Source organism: Vidua macroura, chromosome 6 (assembly GCF_024509145.1).
Source record: "Vidua macroura isolate BioBank_ID:100142 chromosome 6, ASM2450914v1, whole genome shotgun sequence".
In the NCBI taxonomy this organism is placed as follows: domain Eukaryota; kingdom Metazoa; phylum Chordata; class Aves; order Passeriformes; family Viduidae; genus Vidua; species Vidua macroura.
This window is the reverse complement of record NC_071576.1, coordinates 37,976,883-37,996,158: the sequence shown is the minus strand read 5'-3', so window position 1 is coordinate 37,996,158 and position 19,276 is coordinate 37,976,883. Positions and strand designations below refer to the sequence as shown.

Below are 19,276 nucleotides of genomic sequence, written 5' to 3'. Positions count from 1 at the left end.
CTCAGGGGAGGTGAATCCCACCCCAAGGATGGATAGAAAGGAGTGTGTTTGCTGGATGTGCCTGTGCTGCTCAGTGGTGTGTCAGTCCCTGCTCTGCTAAACTGAATGCTGAGCCACTTTCCTCCCAGGAATCAGATGCTTAGGACAGGTAAGAGGTCTGTGTTCTTTCTTCCAAGAGGCAGCAAAGTACAGCTCTGGAGCCATATGGTACATCTGTACTATTAAGTTAAATGAACTCGGGATTTTTTTCGGCACTGAGGCCAGGTAGCATTGAACCACTCATGTCCATATTGTGGTAATTCCTGTGCCATGCCTGGAGCTGCTTCACAGGGAAAAACTGTGCAATAGACACTTCTATTTGACAGAGTAGGCAATATAGCAGTGCCTGGCAACATTAATTTTACTAGGATAGAGGAACCGAGATCCTAGATTACCCCAACCACATCACTGTTTTACTGTTTTACATCTCATAATATTGCCCTGCCCTACCATTCCCAAAGCACCTCTGGCTGCACCTCCTGTCAGTAGTCCCAGCTACTAACTCTGCAGCAAAGCAAGGAAGGTGTTAACCCTCCCCTCTCAGCCACTGACAGAGCAAAGCAAGGAGGGTCACCCTTGTGTGACCACCCAGGAGCCACAAGAAGTGTGACTGGCAGTCACACTTGCACCACCTGAGCTGGGACCAAGGCCCCTTCATGGCTACACACCACCCCTCCATCCCAGTCAGACCAGGTTTCTTTACCAGCTCAGCCCCAGGTTTCCTCATAGCAGGCCTTCAGACGTCAGGATCCTTAAAATAATTTAATCATGGTGCAACAACAAAATAACAACTTGAGCTGTGTGCTTCCAAGAAGGGACCCCAAAAAAAGGAAACCCTTGGCTTTTATACCCTCACAGTCTAAGCGTGCCAAAGCCTGGCATCATTGGCTCCTGCTGTATTTGAGTGTCCAGTCATTCACCCTTCAGCTGCACACTGAGCTCACAATGCCAAATGTATTCCTCAACAAGTGGAAACATCTTGGCACAATCCAAAGGGATTCAGCAGTGTTTCTTCACAGAGCCCTCGCTTTTGTCTCATGAGGTTTGAAAGCAGAAGAGATTGCTCATCTCTGCAGGGTGAGTGACTCAAGTTGTTCCTGTCAAGAGAAAGAAAGGAGAATGTCAGGTTTATATCGGAAGTGGTTGGGATTGACAGCTGCCTGATACCACACAATGAGGAAGCAACCTTAGCACTATAAGCAGGATGTTTACTACCAGGGATTCTGAGAAACTATCAGAAAGGGTTGTGATAAGTGGATCTGATACATTTTACAGCCCTTGAGGGCCTTTTCCTAATTTGCCATGTGATTTATCAACCTGTTATTGTCCTCTAGTGCTTTCCATATATTGATGGCACTGACCTTGAAAAGCCCATGGCCTAATACGTAAATGATATTATTGTGTGTGGAAGGACAACAGCATTCTAGGTCAGAGACTGGAGGTGGACATGTGAATACGGAAACTGAACAAGCTGGAGACTATTTCCAAGTGCCAGTTTGTGCAGGCCAAGGCCTCAGGAGGACTCACAAGACAATATCCGCATCCTGGCACTGCTGTCACTGCAAGCTAAGAGGTGACTGACTTGTCTCCTCTTCTGAGCCATGCACAGCTGAGCTGCTGAGGAATCCCACAGTGTACTGCAAGCTCTATCTAGTTAAGTCACAGTGGGGTCTTGCAAAACATGGTGCTGTTGTCCCTGCTTTACAGAGAGGAAAGTGGGAAGTGTAAGACTGTGGAGCATACCAATGGCAGAAGGAAACAGCAATCCCTCAAGCCCTACTTTTGCCATTTCGGGTGGGGTTCTCCAAACTGTGAGATTTGAGAGAGGTTCTCATCCTACCAGAGGCATTGTCCTGGGATCATGCCCCTCCTTATGGAGTCACTCCTTGGTTTCTTATAACTACTGCAATAAACACTGACCCAAGAGGTCACTTCCCCTCCTGCTCACAGCCAAGGCAGCTCAGGATATTTCTTTATACAGGAGAATATGACTTGAAAGTGTTTAATGTGCCAATCAGGCTGCAGCTTCTGGGTGAAATGCAAGCACAGGTCAGGTCAGCAGGCAGTTTTCCATGTGTTTCCAACAGGACATCCAGTCTACACATCCTTCAAATTAAGGCTAAATATAGACTGGGTTCATGAAATTCAAAAGCTAGGTACAGAAGAATGCACCCTGGACTTCTCCAACTAAAAAAGTCCCCTTCAGATCTGAGGAGCTTATAGATGATTTATTTTGCCTAAGCATGAGGGATGTTGAAGCTGAGATGCCTAAGAGGTCAGGAATTAAAATAAGACTGAGCTCTGCTCTTTGCTCTAAACAAACTGCAAAGTAAACCCTGCCCCAATCCCAGTTTCAGACTAGTCCTGTTCCACCATAGCTGCACAAACCTACTTTCTCTTTGTCATTCAGAGGGGCTCTCTGACTGCATTTCTGAGCTGTTTTCAACTATAGTAAAAGAAGCAGGGAAGATCTGTTTTTCTCACTCATCAGTTGAAGGTTTGCTGAAAAAGCAAACACTGATGAGAGTCAAGGGGTGGTAAATGAATGTTAGAGTGCAGTCTGACCTGGAAACCAGTCTTGCACAGGAAGATGCATTCTCCCTTGCAGAAAACAGAGCAGTAGCTCCAGTAGCATGGTTTTTGCAGCCCACTGAACAACCAACGAGAAGGGGATGGGTGAAACTTCGCTGTGTGGAGATGTCAGGGTCTGGCCCATTTGGGAGAGCATAAACCAGGGACATCAACCAGGCTGTAACAGTCACTGGTCCCCCCTTGACCGGAGACATCTGAGATGCAGTTGTTTGTTTCTGCTTGGGAAGCAGGTAGGATACTGTAACATCTGAGGAGGTCATTGGGGTTGAGGCAGGAAATGTGTGTGTAGTTTCAGAGTTGTGGTTGGTAGTGGGTATGTGGCTGTTACCACACATTGCAGGGAAAGTCAGGATTCTGCCATAGTCCCGGTGCAATCCGGAGGGCCTCTGTGAGTTAACACAGCCTTTTCCCCAGCCCGTGGCTCCTGGGGGAACCTTCCATCTCCTCAGCCACACCGAGGTTGCAGTCGGGGCGGGGCAGTGCCGGCAGGGGATTGAAGGACACTCGGGGTGACCGCCTAGGCAGGCGCGGGGCACCGTGCCGGGCTAATGCTCCGCTGTGCACCCACGGGGTTGTTGCCCTGGGCCCCTGCGGGCACAGGAGAGGACGCTGCCTGTGCTTCTCCCGGGGGGTTATCGTGTTTCCAGCGGCCGGCACACGGCAAGGGCCGGGTGGGCCGGGGGAAGCCGCGGCCACTAGGGGGGTACCGAGGGCCGGGCCGGGGCTCGGGGGCGGCGGGCACGGCCCCCAGCGCTGTGTGCGGGCTCAGGTGCGCGGCGCCTGCCGCAGCTGCGCCGGGCCGGGCCCCGCGGCTGGGGCCGCGGCTGGGCCGCACCAGGTGTCCCGGGCCTGCGGAAGGACGGGACCGAGCACGGCGGAGCGGTGCCATCAGCCTCCGTTTCCTCAGGAAACGGCTGGGACCCGTGAGCAGCCCGCAGCCAAAACCTGCTTCAGATTTAAACCTTGCCCTAGGAAACGGAGCCCGGGATTCCCTGGCACCTCCGTAGGGAGCTGGGAACTCACGTAGGCAGCCGCTGGCGGAGAGGCCACGGCCCCGGGCTGGGCTCTGCGACCCCCTGTGCTCTCTGCATAAGCTCGGTTTGCCTGGAAGTCCCCAGCATCTGGAGGGGAAATGGCCCTGTTTGTTCCCTCCTGAACTCTCGGGGCACTCCTGACTGACTCTTGGAGAGCACAGAAAAGAATCGTCCCAAAATGAAAATGCAGGGGACGTCACCAGAAACCAGTGTAGCCAGGGCTTTCTTGCAAAACATTAAGTGCTGAAATGCTCGTCTGCCAAAGAGATCAAAACTGATAAATGAGGAAGTGTTCAGTTTGGCAAAGGCAGCTTTGCTGAAGCCACGTACACCATGATAATGCAGATGTGCTCTGTAGACAGCACTCGTCCCACACAGCATCAGATGTACTCACTTCGTGGGGGCTGGCTTAGGGTAAGTGAGCCTGAACCCAGACAGAACTTCCAAACATACCTTTCCCCAAGGTTTACTGCCAGGACATGATCCCTGAGCTTCTTTTACATTGGGATTAATTAATACCATCTCTGTCAGGAGGCCACAAGCTGAAGTGGCGATTCCCAAAGAGGAGTGTCTATTTTTACAGTGGTGATGTAGAGATGGTGATCCTGCTTTTTCTGGCAACGCTGGAGAAATTCCTCTCACCAGCATTGTCCACCTGCGTGCAATAATAATAGCTGGTGACTCAGGATGATGGGGTATGCGACACTTCCATCTCTCTCACAGTTGAGTCACTGGCCGGGATGGGATGGGCCCAGCTGGGAAAGCAGTGTGCAGGATGTGTCCCAAGTGTGCAGCCAAAGCAGACAAGTCCTTTTCATAAGCCTGCCTGTGGGACCGTAGGTAAATAAGGACAGTTGATGTAAGCCAGAGTGAGTGCATGGCCTCAGAAGGGCTGTGTTTCCTCTCTCTGTCCCTTGTACCCAACCCTGGCTGTGAGGAAGTGCAGTAGCATCTTCTGGCTCCTGGGGGAGAAGGAGGAGCAGGGAGTGTCAGCCAAGGCATGAAGCACAGCTGCAAGGCACCGTATCACCCTGTCCTCCTCCAGCTCTGCACTTTGCCCCGTGGAGGACAGAGACACAGCACCTGCTGCATGGGCAGTGGATGGATAAACACTCAGGAAATTGTGTTTACCAACACCTTGCTCAGCCCACAGCTCTCCACCTGCTCCAGGAATAGTTGTAGTGAGAGAATGACACTGGAGTGTTTGCAATTCATACTTAACTGATGCTCGTTTTTCAGGAAAAGTCCTAGAGTAAGTTTTTGTTTGTTCACTTCTTTCACACTCTTCCCTGTTCAGGCTTTATTTTGGACCAGGATTAAGGGTGTATACTTTTCCTAATATTTGTTATTTTGCATTTGGAGTTCTTTTATTGTTTTTTTAATTTCAAAAGTAAAATTTCTGTGTTCTAATGTGTTACGAGGGTGTTTTCTGCAGATCTTTCATACATTTTCTCTTTGGTCCTTTATTGTATAACTTCACTCTAACGTTGCTATTTCATCTAGAAATTATACAGTGGAAAAAAATGCACTTCAGCATAATGTTATGCAAGTGTAACAATTAATTCATTTCTTCCATGAAGAAAAACAGAAATTATTCTATGCATGCAGAAATTGAAGGCTCAAGTCTGCTTTTACTTATTCTAACATCAGTCAGGAATGACACCAACAAGATTCATCTGGGTGGAGTTAGCAGTGGGGAACTAGTCCTGGATTTTCACATGTGTAGATGTGCACTTTTCAAAGTATTGATCCTTCAGAATATGTCCTCAGATAACCCTGGCTCTAGAATAGCACTCATGAAATCAGCAGCGGGAGCAATAAAGATCTGGGAGAGGGAGGGCTATGGATGAACCTCCCAGGTACTAAAGCCCCATGGCAAGATGAGCACCTCAGAGTAGTTGCACACTGGAGCAACCCCAGCAGCACCACCACACGATGCAGACCTGCTAGCAACAGTGGTGGGCTGGCTTGGCCAGCAGTAGCAGGCGAGCTGGAGCAACGTGGAGCTCAGCATGAGCTAAGCTCTCATGGGCTTTTCCAGCTTTTGAGTCAGCTTTTTAAGCCCATATCAAGCTCCAGTTGTTGCAGCTCGCTTGCTCTGGTTACCACACTCCTCCAAGTCAGCCAAGTGGAGCCGTTGGCCTCATGGCTGCAGTGGTGTTGCAGCCACACCTGTGCAGAGCCTCATGCAAGCTGCAACAGCCCCCAGCCCACACTGCACTACACTGACATGAGCCTGGCAGGGTTTCAGTTAGGTAAAGCTACTCTGACTCTTACATTAGTTCTTGCGCTCTGCGACTTGGGCTTCACATTTTGGGACTTCTGTCTTGCTCATTCAGCCTCTTGGGAAAGGCATCAGTCATTAAAGCCCAGCAACAGCTGAGCTGAGGGTAGCATGAGCTGAGCCTACACAGAATCCCTCTCTCCCTCTCTTTGCAGGGAGTAAAAGCCTCAATTTTTTAGATGTAGGAAATGAAGGGGAACCTCTTAAGGATTGTCAAGAAATAACATGATTTTTCTGCCTTTTTTTTTTTTTTTTTTTGTCCTTTCTATATGTGATTATTCTTTTAAACAACTGGTTCCCATTCTGGTTTCATTTGCATTTTAGGCTGCATTTAGAGATTGACTTTTCTTTTATTTGGATCTGACACAAATGTCTGGTTCCAAGAGCCTCTGAGGTTAACAACATGAGGCAGCTCTCATTTTATCTGAATGGTTTGGGCTGAGCTGAAATGTAAACTTTGGATAGGACAGTTTACTTCCCAGATGTTTCTCTCCATGTTTTTTTAGATTGTCCCACTTCCCAAAAGTAACTGGGGGATGGTCTCAATGTGGCAATGTGGCTAGGAATTTTGATGTAATCCCTTGTATATGTAAAAGGCAGGAGGTGCCCCTCTAGCATTCTTTATCAATTAAAACCCAGACTCTGTGCAATATCTATCCTAATTGCTCATAACTCTCATACAAGCAAGGATCAACTCTTTGCTTATAGGATCAAGGTGCTTATATTATTTTTTGTGGCTGTGGAAGGAGAGGCTGGCTGCCTACCCTACAACATCTCCTGTCTCCATTCTGCCAAATAGCTGCCTATACTTCTCAGGGTAATCCAAGAAAAAAAAGCCTTTTTTCTGTTTCTCACAGAATTCTCCTTGGAGTTAAAAGTGACGTATATTGGGTTGTTCTCCTGGCAGGGCTGTGCTTCAGCAATGTGAGACCCCAATTAACAGTTTGAGGTAAGCTTTAAAATGTGTTTGCTAAAGCAAATTTCTTGTTTCTTTCCCCCTGCCCAGGCCCCAGTTGTGGACAGTTTTGCAGGTTCTTGTGCTCAGGGCCAGCTTAGCCCCCCACACTCTTCCCAGGAGCAAATTACAGCCCAGGTCTCTGCAAGTGGAGAGGGATTCACCAGCTATTCCACAATTATGAACAGAAGAGAAGGTGGATTTGGGGGCAGAAGTTACCCTGGACATTTTGAACAAACAGCAGGTAAACTTGGTGCCTTTCCTTTGCCTAGCTGCAGTTTGTCAGGTGTCCAGGAAGGACTGAGCGGGAGTCTAGGCAGGATTAGAAAGGTTCAGGTGTCACAAACAGAATAAAGGTCACAAATCCAGAGCAAAGGTTGGGATGGGAGTGCATCTTTGAAACCCCAGCATAATATCAGCTGATTTCATGATGATGAGTACAAAAGTCATGAGGAAATGTGCCACCTTCTGGAGGACACCACAGTTCCTGCCCTTTCACATGGGCAGTCATACCTGAGGCTAAAATACATCAGTATACAGGACCAGAGGTATAATCTCCGCTGGCTAAACCTCCTTACAGGAAATGTGTTTTTCCTTCAAATGCTTAGGCCATTTTTTCCTTCCTTTTTTACAGGAAAGGTGTTAAAGTGCAGTTGTCCTCTGCAAAGTGCTTTTTGCATAAATAGGACTTGCCCAGTCTGATCCTTGTGTGCATGCAGAGTCAGATCTGCTGATTTCAGTAGCCAAAAACAGATAAACTGCTTTTTTACTCCTCTAGACTTACCACAAATAACCAAGTGAAGCTTGGGTTCTCTTTTTTTTTCCCCTGGACATTGTCAACAGACTTAGGCATGGCATGAACTTTGAACAGATGGCATCTAGCATGAGAACAGGCCAGTCCCTGATTCCCTCAAGCCAACTTATTAAATTTCTTTAGGTGTGGTATGGTAAGGAGTTGGACTTCTTTTGTTGGACTCCTTTCATTGGACTCTGGCTCTACTGCTGAGCCCAGTGAACACAGTCATGTTGCTTGGCAAACTGAGGGCGAGCACCCTTCAAATCATCAGCTACTTGGACTGGGAAGACAATTATTCAAAACCGGGGAGCAGGAAAAGAAGATGAAAGGGGATGTTTGCACTGCTGGCCCCAAGCCAAAACACAGGTGCCAAATTTAGGAGCAAGGTCTCCTGCGCCTGTCCCTGGGCTTAGCAGAGGGGCGTGTACATACAGCATGGGACCCAGGGGCGCTCCCGGTGCAGATGGGCATGTTTGTGTTTGTCACCTCCGTGTCAGGATGAGCCGGAGGCACGCTCCGCTCCCCTCCCCCTCTGCTTGTATCCTGTTTTCCCCGTGAAGGAAATCTGGGCAAGCAGGGCGGAAGAGCACTGGGGGGTCCTGGCAGCCGCGGCAGGACTCGGGCAGCAGAGGGGGTTTGCTGCTGCACACCTGCCCCACAAGGCAGGTGCGGCCTGGGGCACTGTGTGCTGCCCATGGCCCTGGGACACCTCGGAGCAGGAGCCCCAGGCATGAAACACACACCCTAGACAGCTTCATCCCCAGGGAAGCAGTGTTTGGGGAGCCTGGGGACACTGGTGAGGACTGTGGGAAGTGACATGGGCAGGAAAAGACCAAAGAGCAGGCACTGCCCCAGCCAGGTGAACTTTCCTCGACCCAGTACCTTGCCTTCCAACCAGCACTTCTCAACACTGTGTGGCCATAAAGTGATAAATGCTGGTGCAGTGAGGTCACCAGCTCCCTGGCTGGCAACAAGAGTTTGCAGAAATGAACATTGTTGTGATGTGGGAAAAGATAACAGATTAACCATCTAAGTGCTCCTCAGACCTGGGACAAGGTGCCAGAACATGTTGGCTAGGCGTTGATAGCAAACATTGACTTCCAACATAGAACAGTGCAAGGAGGACCCATCCAAGAGGGAAAGAAAAACAGCACAGCTGAGCCTATGAGAAGCTATTTCAGACACCATGCCGCAAAGGCACCAAAGGACTTGGAAAGATACAAAACAGAGGAAGATGATGAAACCAGGGGGAAAGGTGAAATGGTGGCTGGGGCCTTTCGTAAACTTGTTATTGAAGAAGTCTGTCTGTTGACCCCTGAAGTTTGGCTGGGTCTCGTGCTGCTGTTTGGAGTCATGGCAGATGGAGGGATGCAGTCCTTTCACCATTAATCTCTTGATGTGTGTGAGAGGAGAGGCCACCTGGGGGAGGAGTGGATTAACACATCCAGCCTGATGAAGATCTCAACAAGGTCCTTTCAGAAGTTACAGGAAAACTGATAGTGAGGGATATTAATAGAAACATACAGCTCACTACCTTTTCAGATCTGATTTTATTTTTAATTTATCAATTCATGCACACAGCTCAAATCCTCAGCTGCTGTGAACATGAGCCACAGCCAAACCACAAGAGGTGGATACACTGTGTATAAGTTGGCTAAATAAGTTCACGGCAGCAAGACACCAGTTCCAGAAGTCGTCACAGATAGATTTACTCTGTATGCCAGAGATAAAGCCCTTCATTCCAGAAGAATGGCATCTTGAGCCCATACTGGGGTTGCTTGGGGTTGTGTTTGATTTCCAGAGGTGGTACAACCAATATGTTCATGTTTTTGGTGCTTCAGGCTGATGAAATATCCATAATAGCTGTACTCCCCGCCCACAGCAGCTCTGCCTGTGTCTACACAGAAACAGGTCCGGGATGCTATACACAGATGAATGTTTGCAGGAAGAGGGCTCTTCCACACAGGAAGGATATTTTTATAAACGGGAAGTGTATTCTCCTACCAGATTTACTTCAGTGTCCAGTCCTGGTTTAAGTGGAATTGTCTTATCAAGGAGAAGAAAACAAGAAGTTCATTCACAGGATGGCAGAACAAGTTAGCACATGATAGAAAAACACACATCAGCCTGGTTCTATTCTCAATACTGATTTTGAGGGGGGAATTATTCCACCAAGTTTAGTGAATTGACTTGAGCTACATTTGGTAATAAAAAATCAGAAGGGATTGACTGACTTCATCACTGTTTCCAAGCTTTGAGGTGCACAAAAAGGGGGGATAGTTGCAATCACACCCTCCTCAGCACACCTGTAGCCCAGCAGACGACAGGAGCTGATGCAAATGGCACCCCATTAGCTGTCATATCTCCTAACCTTTGATGACACTGCATGCAAGCAGAGGCACTTGAGTTGAATCAACACTGTGTATTGCAAACAGGCCTTGCAAGGAGTCCTGTAGCAATTTTGCAATGTACCTGCCCTCATCCATCCTCCCACTACACAGAACAGGTATAAAAGAGTGAATTATCAATCCCAGGGACAGTTTGTTCAGGTGAAAAATGCAGAAGACACTACAGCTGTAAATAGGTGGCCACTGGGCATGGATTAGTGTCAGGATATGTGCACCCATCTGGTATTGCTTTAAACTAACTTTTCTGGGTGCTGCCAGCAGTGCAGCAGGAACTCGATCCAAATAATCTCTACCGTGAAGGAAGCTCAGCTTGGGCCCAGGTTTAAATTCACTCATTTTCTGTAAAGTGGACCAAATCAGATGAGCAGGTCTAAATATTCCTTTTCCTTTTGGCCTCAAAGATGGCCAGGGGTGAATCTGGATTATACTTTGTCACTCTGTCCCCATCTTTCAGCCTAACAAACCTGATCTGTATGATATGTAGGAATGTGCAGGCATGGAACACAAAGTTTGTTGGTACACATTTCTCTGCATTTACACAGGAATCATATATACACAGCTTTACTGCCTGGAAATGTCAGAAGTGCACCCTCAATATCTTTTCTAAATAGAGATCCCTGAGAAAGGTTGGTCATTTCACTGCTGAAACATATCTTTCCAGTGAAATGACAAGTGAAATCCAGATGTTATTGGAGTGTGGAACAGCTCTAACCTGTGCTGTGATGGTGGTATCTTCCTCGAGCCATTTCTCAGGGCTACTGGTGTCCTCTTCCTTACTCACTCTTCCTAGCCACCTCCAGCCCTACAAAAGGAACATGTGGTTTCCAGGCCACGAACCTTGCCAAGGATGTCTAGTTTTCTCTTCCAAAGCAGTTGGAAATTTCAGCCTGTTTTGTCAGACTATTTTATCTGTTTATGTCTAGACCAGTTTATGACTAGAAAACTTTGGTGGGAAGCACAACAAATTTCTTACATAGTTCTCCTGATTTCTCAGAATTTGAAGCCATTTTCCGGAGACCTAATGTCATTAGAAATCAAAGCGTATCTGCTACATTCAGACTGAAAAAGCAAATTATTTTCTTCAGTTTAGGTCTCCTGATTAAATCCTGTCTAGTTTGTCAGTCCACTTCCAAGCCATAGGAAGGTCCAAAAGCTTGTGGAAGAACAGCCTGACACTACAGTCTGCCCCAAACAAGCTGGTCTTTCCCCAAACTAGATCTCACAGAAAATACAAATCTGTTCCCTTCAGAACTTGGACTTTCCTCTCTCTGTTTCACCCTTGCCTGGGGCAGAAACTAGTGGTACCAACCATCTCTCTCATCTTTAACTTTCCTATTGCTAGCCATGCCCAATCCTTCCCTCATCATACCCGAGCCAATCTGGATGGAGCTTGGTATCCCAATATTGCACAGTGGGACTAGGAAGACATAACTGGAGGTGTATATGCATACCAGGATATACTTCAGCTACCAGCTGTTTCAGTAGAGAAAGATTAGGTTTAAAAGATACAATGCCCTCTCCTTGAAGGCAGGGTGCATAATGCATAGCCCAGACTGTGTCAGCCACTACCAGGAGGTGTTACCAAGCATTTGCAGCTTTGCTTCTGCCCCGAAATGCTTTTCTTCTAGGGGCTGCTTTCCACATCCATGACTTTTTTTCTCTGCAGTCCTCAAAACATAGGGCACTGTGGGTCTAGACATTGGAATCTTATCTGTAAAAGTTGATGGTCACTGATAATTCAACCTCCTCTTCTTTAGCTGGCATTTGTCCTTAAATAAACAGTGTGCTTCCTCTTTCTCTCAATTAAATTGTGGAAATCAAGAGCAATTCCGGTTCAGTGTTGGCTTAAAACAGAAACCAAAGGCCAGGAATAATTTTTATTTGTAAGGAGAAGTTCATGGAGGAACAAGGTGCCAAATCAGCAGCCCAAGAGACTGCAGGATTTACTAAAAAATGGACTAATTCCCAGCAAAGTCCCTGTGCCTTGTGTTTCCTATTGCATGGCCCTGCACCTCCCAAAGGCTCCCTGCCAATAGGAAACAGTAATCTCCTGCACGTAGGTAGGATTTCAGGCACAAGTGGTGCTGCAAAGCTTTCCTGAACAGGTGCACAGGGAGCTTAGTTCATGGCCTCAACTGGGGGAGAGGTCAGTCCACCTGAGTCCACCAGGTAACCATGCTCTCCACCACCATTATGGCTGTGGCCACTCCTCTGGCAAAGACTGGACCAAAGTCATCGAGTCCCTTCCTCAGCTCTCCCCAAAAAGGGAAATGAAAAGAGAAAATAACAACAACAAAGGATGTAGCTGATGCTCTGCACTTATTATTAGCGGAGGAAGGGCTGGGATTAATCACCCCCACAGAAGCAGCTGTAAAGGATGGAAGTAGTTGATCAAAGTGGACTTTGTTATTCCTGATGCATCATTCTGCTGAGCAATGAGAACTGGTGTGAGGCACTGGAGCTTCAAAAAGACTTTAATGATTCTAAGGCTCAAATCAAGGACACCGCTGGAACTAATCGAGAAGGAAATCCAGGGCAAGGTGGAAATGGTGGAAATGAGTTCTTTGGTCCGAGGAATTTTTCCACATCTTTCATTTCCTAATTCCATACCTTTGAGGTAATAAAATTTGTAATGGAGGAAAAAAAATAGTGGGACAATGGGAAATGTTCCTCTGTGGGATGGGGCTACGTGTGGCTTGGCTACACCTGATTGCTGTACTGCTGCATGAGGGGAACAGAGGGCACAAGGATCCACATAATTTCACACTCTTGAGCTATAACAAAGCTCTGGTCCCCCTGCCTCCTCCCATCCTAGAATAACCCCTCCTATTGCTGGGCAATCACTGAGCCCCTCTGAGACCTGAGCAGGCTCCCTTTCCTCCTCACTGGGCAAACAGATGCACATCAAACACCTCCTCCATCTTTGCAGTGTGTACCCTCGGCATGGTCCCTCATTAGCTGTGGGGGCAACAAGCCACCCTGTGCTGCTGCTGGGGACTGTAGTAGAAAGCCCTGACTCAGTCTGAAGAACTTCCACATTCCCCACAGGAGTGAGCCTTGGGGAGCCTGCCTTGTCCACTCTCAAATTGCACTGACTTGGTGAAACTCTATCAAACATAAGAATTGCCCTATACCTGCAAGACAGCTCTCACAAAAAATTGGAAAATAAATACATGCTCTGAGGGGTTTCTTTGTTTTTGACACATCAACCATGTCCTTCTCTCCTCTCTTTCCTTCCTTCCTTGTTTCTGTTTATAGAGTAAATGGATCCAAAAGAGCATTTCCTATTGAGTAGTGCTACCTTGTCTGAGGCAGTCAAGGACATGCTGCCCACAAGTAGCCTTTTCTCCTGCTAACAAAGTATTGCTCCTCTTTTGAAAGAAAGTCCATGAGCATGTTCATATCCTTACGGACACAGAGTATGTCAGAGCTCATTAGCATCCTCACTGGGGGAATGACTTAGTATTTTCCATAGGTCTTGACTGCCATGGAGACAGGAAGGCATCTCTGGGGAGTTTGGATGCAAAGCTTCATCTATAGACATAAACTGCTCTAAAAGCCCTATGCCAAGTCAGCAGCTCTGCAGAGCTCCACTCCTACTCATATATCATGTGGTCCCACTGCCTTCAAATGGCGCACAATTCCCTGAGTGAGGAACAAGTAAAAAGTGTGCCAGACTCAGTAATGTGGGTGTTAGTGGGTCCTGAATAAATAATCTGGTGGGGGGTGTCCTTCTGGCAAAAACCACAGCACAAGGCTATGTGCTAGACAGGCACCTCTCCTGCCAGGATATTTGGGTGTAATACTGGGTATGCTGGATAGCACTGGAGTTAAGGTAGTGCCTTTCCTGAGCAGTAGCAGGGTTTAGAAACATCAGACTTGATGCTGAGCTCTCTCCTGCTGGCTTTCCACCAACCTGATCAGACCCGAGCAGAAAGCTCAGATCTTCCAAGTCGTGGTAGGGACACTTGGAACAACAGCCAAGAAGATGGATGAAAGCAGGAGGCCTAAGTGTGCTGTAGACTTCAGTCCACTTTCAAGCCTACTGCTCAGCTCACTGTATGTACTTAGATGTAGCCCTCTTCTGCTCAGCTGTGTGGAGGACAGCAGTACCTTCTCCTGCCTGATCCGTTGCCTCCTCTCACTGCTATTACAGAAAATGCCAGAGAAACACAAGCATCAGGGAATATATACTCCGTGACTTTCTCCCTCTGTTTCCAGCAAAGACCTATGGCTCTGTTTCTTGTCACTTTTGGCAGGAAGAATCCAATGTGCATTTTGTGATTAAAAGTCAAAACTGAAAGCATATCCCTCCCTTCCCCTTCCCCAAATCCAGCAGCTGTTGAGTCAGCTGTTTTGCTTTCTCAGCTTAAACATGCAGCAGCATATTCTGGTGAGGGACAAAACAAGCCTCTGAGGAAGAATGATTGGATGAGAAATGGAGAATCAGGACCACATGCCTCAAGAGGGAATATGACACTCCACATGATGGCCAAGGAACCTGCATCTTGGCTGTCACAACATGCTCAATGCCACATGGACTTGGGGACCCTGTGAGCTTTCCTAAGTCACTTTATGCTGGGTGTGTTACATGCAGGGCAGGAGCTGCTTGACAGAAGAGGAGTATGTGTATTTTTGATGAGTATGTGCATTTTTGATGGAGAAGTAGTGTAGGGAAATACCCTGTTGTACTTGAAGCAGATGGGATTGATCTATCTCCTCCAAAGAAGTTTGCTTGCTTTTGGCTTTTGTGAAGGGATGGAGCCTTGTCTTGCTTATAAAAGAGAGTCCTCCTATAGCAGCCGTGCACTGTGACTCAGTCAATGTGTGCAGAGTCGGGCTTCCTCCCTTCCAGCCTGCTTTTAAACTCCTCTACAATGGGCAAGGTGGACCTGGCCTGAGCACAGCTGTCTCTGTCCCTGGGGACGTGACATTAGCTGGGGTAGGGAACTGTTATGGCTGCATTCCCTTCCTCTTGCTGTGGAAATACTCCCTGGGGGAGCACCTGACTGGTGTTGTAAGAGCATCAGGACAGGCTGAGTTTCTCCTCTTCTCCTGTGTTCTGCAAAGGATTGAGGAAGGCAGGAATCTCCAGCCCCAGTGAGCAAAGAAACTTGATATGTGCTGCTCCCCTACTCCTTCTGGGGAGAGATAGGACTCTGGGGATGAGTTGGAGGAAGCAGAGTCCCCCAGCCTCAGCAAGTGCAGCTGAGTGGGTAGAATGTGGTATGCTGAGAGGGAATTGCCTATGTTATTTCAACACAAATTAATTCAGAAATTCAGTTTCTGGTGATGTCCTGAGCTCTGCCCACAGTGTCACCAGCACCCCAGCTCTGGCAAAACAAACACAGAAACCTGGCCTAAGAAAAAAACCCCAAAGCCCTACCCAGCAGCAGCCACAGGCTTGCACCCAGCTTCACACCAGCACCCTCCTTCAGCCCCTGATATCCAGGTATCTGCTCTGTTGAGACAAGCAATTTGGCTAAGCTGTTCCACTGCAGAGCCACCAGTTAACATCATCACATAGGGAACACTGTAGTCCCACCTCTGCCCTTGACAGGCAGCCCATTAGAAACAGGCAAAAGTGAAGGTAATGCACATGGGCATTAAGCTAGATTGGCATTGGTTTCCAAGCAAACACTTGGACATTTGAAATATTCATCCTGGTTAGAAGCTGCATCAAGGAAGGCAGGAGCATTTCTGAGCAGGGGCTTGGGGGGCATCCTGGGCAGCAGCTTTCATACTTTTCATGCAGCTTTTCATGCCTAAGAATGCTCTGTCTGGCATCCATCACTTGAATTCCTACACATTTGGAAGATATGTAGAGCTAATAGGGCTGATTTCTTCCCAAAATAACTATGAGCAGTGTAGCTGCATGAAAAAAGATGTTTGTATTTTGAAAATATCTTCCTGGGAGGTCTTATTTTCTCTTTCTTTCCTTTTTTTTTTCTTTTTGTTTTTTACCTTCATGGTGATGAGGACACAACATGAACCACATGAAAAAGACAGTGGATCTGAGACAGAAACTGATGGGAATGGGGAGTATGGGCAGTGAAGTGGATTTTATAGATTGGAGAGAAAAGCAAATAGGGCCAAGAAGGTTAACGCCAGTGACAAATTAAGGCAAGTCCACATGGATCAGCTTTGCTATGTGTTCTAGGCTGAGAGTAATGGGAAATATTCATTTGGGGTCAGTTTGGCAAAGGCCAGGCCACGTGCAAGTCCCTCAGTACAAAAGAGACTGCGGCTCCCTCCCGTCCTTTGACCACTGCATCCTCCCAAGCTACAATCTTGAAAAAACTGTAGCTATTTCAGTCTGCTGGCTGCCCACCCAGCAGGCAGCTTCCCCACTACAAAGGGACTTTTCCCAGCAGAGTTCCTGGTCTCACAGAGTGGCACAAACACCCAGGATCCAGAAAGCAAAACTCTGCTAGTTTCAGCTGGCCTGGTGAAAACTCCCTGCTGCTGCTTGGGAAGTCCCAGTGCACGTGCAGCTCAGCGAGCAGGTCCTGCAGCAGCGTGCAGCAGCAGCGCGAGGAGTCTGGGTGTCCATGCTTTGTTGACCTTTGTCAAGAGGCAGGGTGGGGAGTGGGCACAAGCACTGTCACAGAGAAGATATAAGGGCTTTGGAGGCAGCATGCCTGCAGGAGCTGGTGTTTCTGTCTCTCCACAGAGAGGGATACTCAGGGTTTGGGGCTCAGAGGGAGCACAGCTTCTTTGAGCATAGCTGCAGATCAAGCAAGCAGGGCTCACATACCGCTACTGCCTTTTATATCTTACTGCTCTTCTGGAGTGCCATGACAGAAGCAAGAGGGCTGAAGGTGGTCCCCTGGTGCCAGCAGTCATACGAACACCCAGAGTGAGCAGTGGCACTGCATGCTCCTTCCTTTGGGCTGGCAGAAGGCTTGTGCCTTCACTGGAGCCACCAACACAACCCACCTCTTCCTAACTCGACCTTCGCTGTGGCTTGTCCTGAGCAACCCTGCGGGGCTGCTACAGTGACCCTGCAGCCTTTCCAGCCATACTCAGTGAGGTTAATGTTCATCTCCCATGGGGCAGTTGCTGAGTGACTCCCACATCACGTGTGATAAAAGCCCAGGTCAGGGCAGCTCTGACCTGGCCACCCAGAGCTCAGCCAGCAGAGAAAGACCAAGCCTCCCGTGACTGTGCTGCTGACAGACCCTGAGCCTCCAGCGCTGAGGACTGAGGAGCTACTGCACTGTATGGGCACCTCCAAGAACTGTAAGGCTGTGGCTGTGCTGTTCCTTGAGCAGTCTCTTCTCTGCCCAAAGAGAACAAGACCAATGCCATGCTCGCCTAAATATCATCAGAGCAAAGGGGACTAGAGCTGCTTGTCCCCAGGGTGAGGATTGCCCAGCTCAGGGACCAAGGGCACACAGCACCCCCAGCCATCAGGCTGCTGCTGAAAGAGGCATCCCAGGACTGCTTGGGCAAAGCACACCGTGTTCAGAGTAACACTGCTTGGCTGACTGCTCAGCTGGCTACTTGTGCAGGAGGCAAAGAGGAAGCCTGCTGCTGTAGCAGACATGGTATATCTAAGGCAGGATCCTGCTGGAGAGAGAGAGGAAGAGGGTCACCTGTCGGGTTGTATTTCAGTACTGCACACTGCTTTAGTCTCTTATCCCTTGCTCTGCAGCACACCCCCAGCACAAAGGATTTGACACCAGGTGATTACCTGAAACTAGAGACACACGATGTTGGTGCATCTCTGGTTACAGATATTATACCCAAGCCTTTGCTCTTACTGATGATGAGTCTGTTGCCTTGTGGGGTTTTTGTTTGTTTGTTTGGTTGTTTTTTTTGTTTTGTTTTTTTTGTTTTGTTTTGTTTTGGTTTGGTTTTTTGTTTTTTTTTTTTTTTTTTTTTTGTGTGTGTTTTTGTTTTGTTTTGTTTTGGTGGGTTTTTTGTTTGTTTGTTTGTTTCTTACATAATTAATGCAGTGAAATGAAAATACTGTCCACATAACTGTGAGGCTGACTGATGCCCAAACATAACTATTATTCCATTTTAAGGTGACAGTTGTGTGAGGTAGTCTTCATTTTTAATTATTCATGTCTTGAACATGGCATAGCTGAACACATCTGCTTGGGGCTTCTCTGATTATCAGCTATTGTCTGTTTCTGGACCTGAGGCTTCCCCAAGGTTGGAGTAGAAATACTCACCAACTGCCTGAACTACACAGATGTTGCGCATCTGTTTGACAGTGTTTACTATTTGCAGAACTCTTTTAAATAAATAATGCCTTCAATCTGAATGTTTGTCATCTTGATCAAGATAGCTTCCCCAGTCTCTGCTCCTAGAACAGGAGGAGAAGCAAAAAAGAAGAAAGGAGGAGAGAAGCAAGCAAACAAGAAAGGAAGATGGAGATGAGAGCCAGACTGAGCTGCACACTATCTCATGGTTTATTAACATTTGATTAACATAATGAATATTCAGCCCTATTATTATCTTATTGGTCCTCTTTGCATAGTACATTAAGTATGAAAAGTTTCTTCTGTGGGTTTTTTCATTGCAAACTTTGCCCCTGGAGAAATTATTTTCAGAAGAGTCTAAGGATTAGGTTTAAAAAAAAAAAAAAAAAAAAGGAAAAAGGAAAAAGGAAAATATGTTGCAAGACCGTTCACTGTTCTTTGCATGTCTCATAAAATCCAAAGCCAAACAATTTCTGTCATACATCTAAAACTTACAGGGGACTGTTGACCAGGATACAGTTTTAAAATATGTGTGTGCTCTGAGTCTGTTCTTATCTTTACATAGCAGAAGTCCTACATTTCAATGTGCCAATATCTATACCACTGGTTAAATTTATTTTGAAGATTATTTAAGAGGTGCATGTCAAACTGAAAAAGGCACCGTCTTGGAGTCTGGCCAACTTCTGTGGCTGAAATGCAGATCAGCACAAACGCCCACGCCCCTCTCAGCCTTGTGATTTGCCCCTGGGGCAGAGCTGGAAGGAGATGCGGGGAATTGCTTCTGAAAGCTCCTGGCTCCCGGGATGGTGGCGGGATGCCATGCGGCACCTCGGCGGCCAGGTGGGCTCTCCCCTGGTGCTGCCTGGGGGAGGCCTCCGGCATGGCCGCCCTGCAGCCGGGACCAGCCGTCATTCCGTAAATAATCCAGACCGAGGCAGGCACGGAGGGGGGAAGG

At 47.7% G+C, this 19,276-nt stretch overlaps 1 long non-coding RNA gene across 1 annotated transcript in view; it reads left to right on the top strand.

The window, feature by feature from the left end:
- Positions 1 to 2,810: 2,810 nt before the first annotated feature.
- Positions 2,811 to 19,276, top strand: part of LOC128808928 (uncharacterized) — a 28,428-nt gene continuing 11,962 nt past the window's right edge. The window contains exon 1 of the long non-coding RNA XR_008437572.1: positions 2,811 to 2,861. This is a non-coding gene — a long non-coding RNA (uncharacterized LOC128808928). The remainder of the gene's footprint in view (positions 2,862 to 19,276) is intronic.